The sequence below is a fragment of the Diadema antillarum genome, unplaced genomic scaffold (genome assembly GCF_040938485.1).
Source record: "Diadema antillarum isolate AM-2024a unplaced genomic scaffold, OU_Dant_1.0 seq00002385_RagTag, whole genome shotgun sequence".
NCBI classification, from domain to species: Eukaryota; Metazoa; Echinodermata; class Echinoidea; order Diadematoida; family Diadematidae; genus Diadema; species Diadema antillarum.
The window spans coordinates 1-10,530 of record NW_027272998.1 but is presented as its reverse complement, the minus strand read 5'-3'; the positions used below and the strand labels follow the sequence as shown (position 1 = coordinate 10,530).

The window sequence follows — 10,530 nt, the reverse complement described above, 5'->3', positions numbered from 1 at the left end:
AGTTTTGAACAGTCCAAAAGTTTTCTCCTGTCAACGCAAGTGCCGCGATTGACCTCCAGATCTGATCAGATCACCACGATTCCTCCATGATGAAGACCATGATTTCAGTTTTGGCGCCAATCGTGATAGAAGGAACGTAGCATGTATACCGGTACGTCACACAAGTTTTCAGCTCATTCTATTACGAGAGTACAGATGTACATTATAGGGCTTACCTAAGGGGAATATACGCGTACGTAATATCAGAAGCCGGTATATCACGTATATTCATACACATTCTTATGCGAGCCTTCATCAAGCTCATTCTACGAATACTGGTTTCAGAGGAATCGGTAAGTCCGTTGTCTGTCAAAATCATACTAATTGTCCTCATTCTAAAAGTTGTTCCAGACCGAGCACAGGATATATGCGATGTTTTTATGTATATAATCAAAACCTGTTCTGTTTACGCCTAATACATTTCTATGGATGAATTCGACTTCAGATCACTGTAACTTATCATGGTGGCCATAACTGGGGTGCTTCCAAAGAAGAACAAAGAACTTTCAATGGGTAACGCAATGAGCTAGGTGCGTCGCTATGTCGGTGCATAAAGTATCTTTTTGTTAGGCATACTTGACACCCCTATATTACCATTAAAAACATTACCCAAACCAAATTGGTCTATAGGTGAAGGCCATTTATTCCATACCTTGTGTTGACGATTTCTGCTTCGTGAAATCACTGCATTACACGTCGACTGATATGACCTTCGCAGTATTTGCCTTTGTCTAGACTTACTAATCATTATTGTTAAAAGTTAAAAGCCTATGCTATGTCATAGACGACAAAAAATAAAACTTTCTTACAACAAAACATTACCAAGCATAATCATGGCAAGAGCTTTACTAGATCGAGCATACAATAATTAGGCGCTGCTATAATAGTATTGTGATATCAACCTGTTCTGTAACTTTAAGCTGACAAAGTGAGGGCCAATTTCGTACCTTGTTGACAATTCTGGATTTGTCAAATCACTGCATTGCACTGCGCCTGGTGTAAGAGGTGAACTTTGTAGTATCTGTCCTCTGTCAACTGATTATTATAGTAAAGCTGCACACGCTCATAGACCACAAACTCTTTCTTAGAACAACATTCTGCTAACTGTAATCATTTCAAAAGTAGTTCTAGAAAGAGAACATATTACTGCGCTGCTATTTTCCAATCACAGCCTGTTCTTTGTAACTATAGATAGATAGATAGATAGATAGATAGATAGAAAGATAGATATATAGATATGAAGAGAGAGAGAAAGAGAGAGAGAGAGAGAGAGAAATAAGGAAGCTATCCCAATTCAAATTTGGCGCTATACCTTCATATATAACGAAGTGAAAGTCAATTCCGTACCTCGTTGACAATTTCAACGTTGTAAAATCACTGTTCTGCACAGCGCCTGATGTAGGAAGTATATCATTGTCTTTGTCTATATAACTGATTATTAAAGTAAAGTTTCACATAGATGGCAAAATCTTTCTTGAAACAAATTTTGCTATCTGGAGGCCTGATCATTTCAAAAGTTGTTCTAGAACTAGTACATATTTTATGGGCTTCTATAGATAATATGTTCTATGTAAGCTTACAAAGTGAATACCAATTTTGTGACTTATTGACAATAATTTTCAACTTCATGAAATCGTTACATCCCACAACGCCATATGTAAGTAACGACCTCTGTAATATTTGCCTTTGTCAGCGGATTATTGAAAAACAGTTTCACACGCTCTTATAGACGACAAAGGCTTTCTTACGAAAATAGTGTCAGTGCCATAGATGTGCTATGTTATGTAGGTAGTTTATAAGTATGTTCGTATTCTAAAATCGTAGTAAGTATACTCTCTAAAAAAATCGAGTGAAAATATTCACTTTTAAAGGAGTGAATACAAAAAAGAGTGAATTAGGAGTGAAATTGGAGTGAATTTTGAGTGAAAATGTTCATTTTCACTCGTTTTGGAGTAACCTCAAGGATCACTCCAAAATCTTCGAGTGATCCTTGAGGTCACTCCTAAATGAGTGAAAATTCACTCTAATTTCACTCCAAATTCACTCTTTTTTGTATTCACTCCTTAAAGAGTGAATATTTTCACTCGATTTTTTTTTAGAGAGTAGTGTTAATAGTATCAGCGTTATATGTCAATGAGTAAATTCACATTAGTAATTAGAAGAATCTAATAATATTATGAATATATATTATTGGTATAACAAATTGGTGTTGTCGTTGTTTTGTTCCACAGTTTTACGTCTTGCAAGCTTGGGTTTTTAGTGGAACACTGTTTTCCATCGTCATGACTATTTACTTTTTTTGTGTGTCCATGACTAAGTTCATTGTTTCTTTTTATGACAGCATTCGTGCACATACTTTGTAGTGTATCTGAAAAACAACCTGCCCTTATCAAAAAGTACGAATGGAAGACAAATCGACAATTTGTACCGCTTTGAATCGTGTTCTCTTTTTCTTTTTTGATGATGGAAATAAATAAACTATTGAATTGAATATCATACTTCTACTCAATATCCTTGTATCGAATGATGCGCTAGAAAGAGCACATTATTATGGGCTGCTATAAAATCATGTATACCTCTTCAGTGTAAGCTAACACAGAGAATAACAATTCTGTAGTTTGTACGTTGGTTCTCCTTAACATTGATGTTTAGGGACTTCGTTGATTCTGTTTGTTGATATGTATCGATTTGACAACAATAAGATAGTGATTTATTGTCACTCAGTCTAGAATGGCAGGTGGTTTAATTCCCAGATCATCTAACACCAATCTACACGGCTAAACCCATTTTGTACTATAACTTTGGTCTAAATACCGTTTGGTCCAGTAATCTCTATTGTCCATTTTGGCTAGTTGTAATTTAGTTTTATGACAAAATTTTCTAATCGCAATCTCGTCTTTGGATTTTTCCCCTGATTCCGTCTAATACCATAATTATGGTCTATGTACTGCTTTCAAGTCACAGAGCAGACATACAATGATCGAAATGCACACGTTGATTTCATTGCTAGCTAACAGACAGCTGCGTGTAGTGTATGCTATCGTAGGGTATTGTATATTGATTTTGGAAAACCAAATAACCATGAACGTATAAATATCGATCATAACCAATCACATTCAAAAGCCTTAGGACGCCCCACTCCTACAAACAAGTCTTCAGCGACGCCCCCGATATCAGATACCATACATCCTGTGACACTCACCAGCGTAGCCAGATTTCTATGGTATATTATGGGAGGGGGACCATTGAACGTATAAACAAAACCAACAATTAATGTTGCATTTAAGTAACAGGTGTATAAATGAGTATGATGACGCTCATGACACCAATGTAATGACAACGTTCATACTAATCGATGTAGTCAAATCGACATAATCATCAGTTATCTTGCAAGGTACGTGCGCGAGCAAGCGTATTGAGCGAAGGTACCAGAATACCAAAGTGTTCTGATTTATAAACCCTATGCACTAAGGGTAAAGCTCTATTTTGCATTGCACTGTTGTCATTTTACTGATAGCATGAATACTTGAATTTACTGGAAAGCGTATTTTGTGCAATGCACCATTGTTTCAGAATCATTTCCTATTTCGGCATATTTTTCTTTTCGCGCGCTGATGTGAAACACGTTTCAATCACAATAACTATTACGGTTGTACCATGATTTTCTCCACGAATGATTATTTTCAGTCTCTGATACGACAATTTCATCTGCTAAACCAGGCAACACTGGGCTTGGACGTAAACGGAACACGACAAACAAGTTAATTAGACCAAATGAACGTTAGACAGAGTGTGCTTTAGACTAAAATAATGGTCAGATCATTTGTGCATTAGACTATATTAAGTGCCATTAGACCAGCTGGTCAGTAGACATATTGATGAGTAGCCAAACTATAGTCATTTGCCGAACTGGGGGTTAGACTAAGTAAGAAAAATTACCTATATGGGTATTAGCCAAATTGGGTGGAACCCAGGTGACGAAATGGAAACCAGACAGAATGAATAGACGAATGGGGAATATAGACGAATGGATTATTAGAGAAACAACGTTGGTGATTAGACAGTCTGGTAGATACACGTGGTGATGTAGCAATTGGATATTAGACGTTGGCTAGCCTAACTTGTAACATGCATTATTTGTGTCTTTCGACTTTGTACATTATTGAATAGCTTTAAATTTTTGGATAATCTGTGTGTTGCATACAACTTCATATTATTCGAATTGACATTGGAGCATAACATATACATTGACTAATGCCGGATATTGATTTCCTTTTAACAACTGGCAAAACTTCAGTTTGTGGTTTGGAAGAGTATTGTGGACATATGGTAATTGTAGGTTTGTAAAAGGGATAAAATTGGGAAACTTCTTTCAGTCATCAAACATATTATGTTACAAATAATATTGTCATTATCTTGTCCCTGTTTCTTGTCTTTTGATCATTATTTTTAATCGAATATATACATATATATATATATATATATATATATATACATATACATATATTCTCCAAGGTACCCACAGGGAGAAAAGATGGCAGCATTGAAAAATTATACTGTTTATATTCTACTGACAACTGCACTCATCTGGAACTATAGAGCCATGCCCTCGAATGCGGTAAGAGCACTATACACACATCAAAATAATTGATAAGTGTAATAGATTGATATTATACTGCTAGCTAAACTGCGTCTCTAAGGAGATAATCGAGACCATAGCTTCCCCCTGTCTCTCTCTCTCTCTCTCTCTCTCTCTCTCTCTCTCTCTATATATATATATATATATATATATATATATATATATATATACACATACATATATCATATATATATATATATATATAGAGAGAGAGAGAGAGAGATTATATTCTATTGATATATGTATATATGTATGTATATATATATATATATATATATCGTGTATGAGTTATTGGTCCCCTTTGTTAAGTCGGCATTTATGCAGCTATAGGTGAAAGGACAAATCTTCCAACGAAGAGGAGATAAAACACTTGTCTAGATTAAATTGATTTATTTGCTTTTCTCGACAAGTTCACCACAATGATTAGTCTACACATGTAAACAAAGATGGACCGCAATGTTAGATGACTCATTAGGATATTCTTACATTTTTGTGCGAGGGTTTCCCATTCTGTTTTTGTGAATCCATGTCACAGGACTCGGAATGTGAGTTTGACTCTCAAATGACGTACGACGAGAGTTCTGATTGCCAGAACGGTGCTACAGGTCTCAAACTCTGCGAGCCGGGCCATAAGAAAATCAAACGATGTATCAGTGCCGATGAAGACACGACAAATATGTGAGAAAACCTTAACTACCACTTGACTCTACAATATGCCCAGTCCAACATTCGCATAAGTAAGCGGGGTACTTGCCGGGTCAGAGCCTGGGCACTTTCCTAGACTTTCTTAGGCTGTCGCACATAATAACCAAATAAGAACAACAAAAAGGAAACCCCACAATCAGAATAAGGCCTCATTTACTTTTTAAACTAATTAGATTCCAACATTAAATTGCGTTCTTGTGTTCACTGATACAGTAATGGAACAGTGGTCATGGTATCCAATATAAATATTTGGGAGTTAAAATTATATATCTGCACTGTTCATTAACATTACTTTCATACGTGGTTGCGGGTTGTTATTGTTTTTGTTTATTCTTCTGTGTTTCTGTTAAGATCTGAAACAAAGTGAAAAGAAATCTTGATGTGACATTAGGATATAGTTCCAAACTTTTATTATGAATATTGATTGAATCCACAACCATTGCCAACTGTAGCAGTGTTTATATCAAGATCAAGACACTTTTTTTTTCATGTAACTGCATGTACGTTATTGTCAAGCATATCAAAAGCTTTTGCAGCGCAGATTATATATATTACGCATATGTTTTTAATGAATTCTTACGTTATCTTGAATTCTTCCTTTGTTTCAGTGTGGAAGGAAAAACCTGTCAGCCATTTCCATGTAACTAGACACCAGGACCTTAAAATTTCAAGTTCAAGCAACTAAGAAAGAGTACATGTATTCATATTTGGATAGGTATGTTCAAAGGGTGTAAATCTAACTTTTCTTGGCTTTTCACTTTCTAACAGCCGGGTTACACCTCTCAGAACAAAAATCACATTTACTACAAAAATGATGTCTCTTTGGTGCTTTTTTTATTTTACTATTTAAAGCATGTTCTGTTATCTATATTCATATTTCTTTACATAAGGTCTTATTTTATATACCCATTTTACCATATCAAGTTGCTTTTTTCATTCATATGTAATGAGCTTGACAATATTTTCGATTGCAACATCCTCGAAATGTCTCACGCGAGTCACAAAAATATGTCTAATATTCTAGATTTCTTAAAAAGTAAATAGACTGTATGAATTGTAGCTGATAAATAATGAGGATCTTAGAGTCCTCAATCATACCAGAAAATAATGTTTCCATTTGTAAACCCCTTCATTGTGAAAAACATCAGAACAATTGTGTCACACGAGTCACGCAAGGATTTCTTCGGATTGTCACGCGAGTCACAGTTTACAAGTTTGAAAAAACTAAAGACCAGAATGATTGAGATTTTTTGAAATAAATTCTGTCGTGAAACTAAATCAGGTAAAATATTTAATTTTCCCAATAAAGGTAAATGTTTTATGTTAATTGGTAAATAAGAAGTGTTATAATAAGTAATGTATAGCTAACTGGATTGTCAACTTCCGTTTGGTTGGTCAATAGAAAAAAATGGTAGGAGGTGGGCCGCCTCGTCAACAAGAAAGTGTAATGCATCAGGAACTTTTCATGAAATTTACAATTACTTGTACTGTATGTCAGCTCCACTTCTGTGAAGTTCTTGGAACATTGCTTCATAAAGTGGTAGCCATCAGCAAGTCACATTGTATGAAGATGACAAGAAAATGGCTTCAAATTTTCCCTCAGATTTTACTGTCCTCCAAATAATCTTCGCTGAGAATCATTCATGCTCCAGCAAAGATCAAGTCCAATACGCCATTTGGAATCACTTGCAAGTAGCTCGCTATACATCAATAATGTGGTCCAGGAGAAAATTATCACATGTCATCATCAATGATTAGTCGTACTTAACCCATGACAAAACATTATTATGTTGTACACTGTAGTTTTTGTGGATGAGCTTCTGTCAATGGTCAGCAGTGAAGTGAAATGTTCAAAATATGGTTAGATGGCCCTGTAAGCCAATTCAAAATAGATTTGTTATCAGTGCCATTACCTGTGCTGATGGAGAAACACAACATTGACCTACAATGTAGTGTGGAACCTCAGCACTACAAGTCATGGGAAAGATCCAGTTGACACAGACATTGCAGCAAGCCTTAAGCGGCAGAGCTTCAGTTATGTGTAAAATCAAAACTTGTGCTCTGGCTCCATTGCTGAGGAATTTTGTCCTGCTGTATTTTTTGACTGTTCCTACAACTTTTATCACAAACAAAGGGAAGTTGAAGATTGTTCTGAGGGTTTATATACCTGCCTGTCATCTATGGAGTTTAGCTGCACCACATAACTGAATCATCACTTCAATATATCACCTTCAAAGAGTGAATATCTTGTCGCACAAAAAAAAAAATCACTTCTCAGAGAAGCAGTGATGATCTATCCAACAATAATGGTGGAAATGAGGATACCATTGGGCCTTCAAGTGCAGGCCCAAAAGTCAATTGGCTGATGGAAGAATTGCCTTCAGAAGAAAGCATCCCCGCAGCATCTATGGCACAAGCCTCCAAAGTGGTCAGAAGTGACATTTACCTTAAGTCACCTAGAGAAAGGGAAATATATTCCACTGGCTGGATAAAAGATCCGTGGCAGCCTGAATTAGATATCTAATGCAACAGGGGCGGATGTAGCTTTTTATAAAGGGGGGAGGGAGGGTGTGGGAGGGGGTGTCCCCCCTCGCACAGTAGGGAGAATTTTTGAAAATCTGTGTGTGAAAATGGCGTTTTCTTGCATTTAAAACACCACTATTTTTGGTATAGAGGTCATTGCCAAATTAAAAAATTACAAGTTTAAAAAAAAAAGATAAGATTTTTTTTTAAATGGTCCCAGGATTTTTTTTTTTTGGGGGGGGGGGGGTTGCAACCCCCCCCCAGATCCGCTTCTGTGCAAAGTATAGCAGCAATATCTTGTCAACAATAGGAGACTTCAAAGTTAAAGTTCATGAATGAAGAGATTGAATCTTAAAGAAAATAAAACGGCCCCAACAAACTAGGCATGAAAACTGTCTCCACGAAGCAGAGACAAACTTTCTCAAACTACAGAAAAGACACTTTGGCAAAGAAAATTGAATTATCTAGTATATATCATATCATGTAGTTTACTTTAAAAATAAGCAAAACATGGTGATCATTCTTCACATCAGACTCAGTAATGGTAGATAAGAAAGAAAGAGAGTATCAGTATGTGTGAGCATTATCTATTATAAGAAGAAGTGAGGATTCTTTGTGCATCAAAGTAACTTTAAAGTTTCGAGAAGAGATTAAATGGATTCACATAAATCCGTCAGCAAATATGCAAGTTAACATTGATAAAGTTTGAATTAGATTCATTTTGAAAAAAAAAGACTAGTTGGTACAATTATAGTAAATAAGAAAGATAAGGAAAATTCACTGAAAGAGAATTTCCCAGAACTCTTGATTTGACGAGGGGAAAAAAAGAGGTTCAAGTGAATTTTTGCTGCATGTTTATGTATCAAATGTGCTATGAGCACCCATGATCCCAATAGAGATAGGAGTTAGATGATTTCTTTGTTTTAAAGATATATGTGATAAAACTAACCATAATTAACGTGTTAGGATAAATATTTGACTACTTTAACTCAATAAAATAATTATAGTAGGCTCTACTTTTGATCCTGAATAACACTTGTCACGCGAGTCACGCTCATGTGTCACGCAAGTCACATTTTAATGTCAACTGAGTTGAGATGAAAAGTCAAAGGATGATGAAATTTTGACTTCTTATTGTCTAATGTCTCAAAATTGAATCCAGAAAACTTTGTGTACATAGGACAAATACTTTCTTACGAAAATCCAGTGAAGTACAATAATGTCAGAAATCTTCAATAGTGTCGCGTCACGCGAGTCACAACAAAAAAAGTGAAGTATCTCTAACTAGAATGACTTCACATCAAACATTTCTGTGAACAAATGTGAAGGGCCGATACCTTGATTGAAATTTGTAAAAGAAACAGGTCTGCAAGATAAATCTTTTAAAGTACTCAACCATAACAACTTAAAATCTTGTGTAAATGTCACGCGAGTCACAATAGAATGGCTGCTGTACTTTTATATTTGTTTTTCTCAACTGTAGATGTGACCCTTGTGAGAACAAATACTTCCAAGTGAAGTTCAATCGGTGCACAGATTGCCACAAGTGCTCGGAATGTGGAAAGAATGAAAAAGTCGATAATCTGTGCACCACAAAGTCAGACACAAAATGTAAACCCATCGGAAAAACAACTTTGACGGATTCACAAGGATCAACCACTAAAACACCCTCAAGAGTGTTAGTGTCCACCCGGGACAGCCAAACAGACGAAAGTACCGTTGTCATGACAACTTGCGAGGACTGTAAGACAACACAGAGCAATGACAAGACCATGAAGACGGCAATTGCAACTGAGTCGGAAGCGATTACGCCAACCGAAATCAAAGGGTCTGGAAATCGTGCTCCTGAAAACGGTACAATTCGTTTACTCGGTTACACTAGATTTGGGTGATGGGAAGGGAAAGGGCACTACGGAGGAATGGCATATTGATGAAGACCAGTTTTATACAACGGTCGACATTTTTAGTAATAGAAATAGATGTCGAGACACCATAATTATTGTTTAAGAAAAGACATTGTCTTTGGTGGCCACCAAAATGTTGAAAGTGGGTGGGCTCCCTACATTGCTTTTATTTGTTTTCCTGGTCTTGAAAGAGGGAACTATATCGCCAAGTGCATGATGACCGCGTGCATTTCAGCTAGATGTTTCCAGATCGCCGCGAGTCCTCACAGACAAACGGACGGCCAAATTCAGCCAAACTATTTTTCCCTCAACTAAATTTCACGGCATATGAAGTTGAAGTAAATATGGATATACCCATGATGCTTAAGTTTAAAGGGATGGTACAGTATTGGTGGAGATGAGAATTGGGCTTTTAACTTTTTGCGAGATACCAAGAAAACACTTATGATATAGTACAGAGCATACCATTTTAAGAGGAATTCAAAGTCTATTTGATGAAAATCGGGTTTGGAATGACTGAAACATCCAAAAACAAAGTAAAACAAAGCGATCGTAATAAAGTGTGGGTCCCACACTTTATTGGAATTGCTCTTTTTTGGATATCTCAACCATTTCAAAACCAATTTTCATCAAATAAGTGTTGAATTTCTCATAGAATTACATGCTCTTTCATATTTCATAAGAGGTTTCTCATTATCTCACCAAAAAATGTTAGAAACC

General features: G+C 36.0%; 1 long non-coding RNA gene across 2 annotated transcripts; it reads left to right on the top strand.

Annotated features, from left to right (window-relative positions):
- Window positions 1-264: 264 nt before the first annotated feature.
- LOC139714694 (uncharacterized) lies at window positions 265-9,475 on the top strand. 2 transcript variants are annotated; one of them, XR_011709734.1, is made up of 4 exons: window positions 265-332; window positions 4,555-4,657; window positions 5,214-5,356; window positions 9,390-9,475. It is a non-coding gene; the product is annotated as an uncharacterized lncRNA (long non-coding RNA). The 2 variants fall into 2 exon arrangements; XR_011709733.1 differs by lacking the exon at window positions 9,390-9,475 and having other exon boundaries at window positions 5,214-5,418.
- The last annotated feature ends 1,055 nt before the right edge of the window (window positions 9,476-10,530 follow it).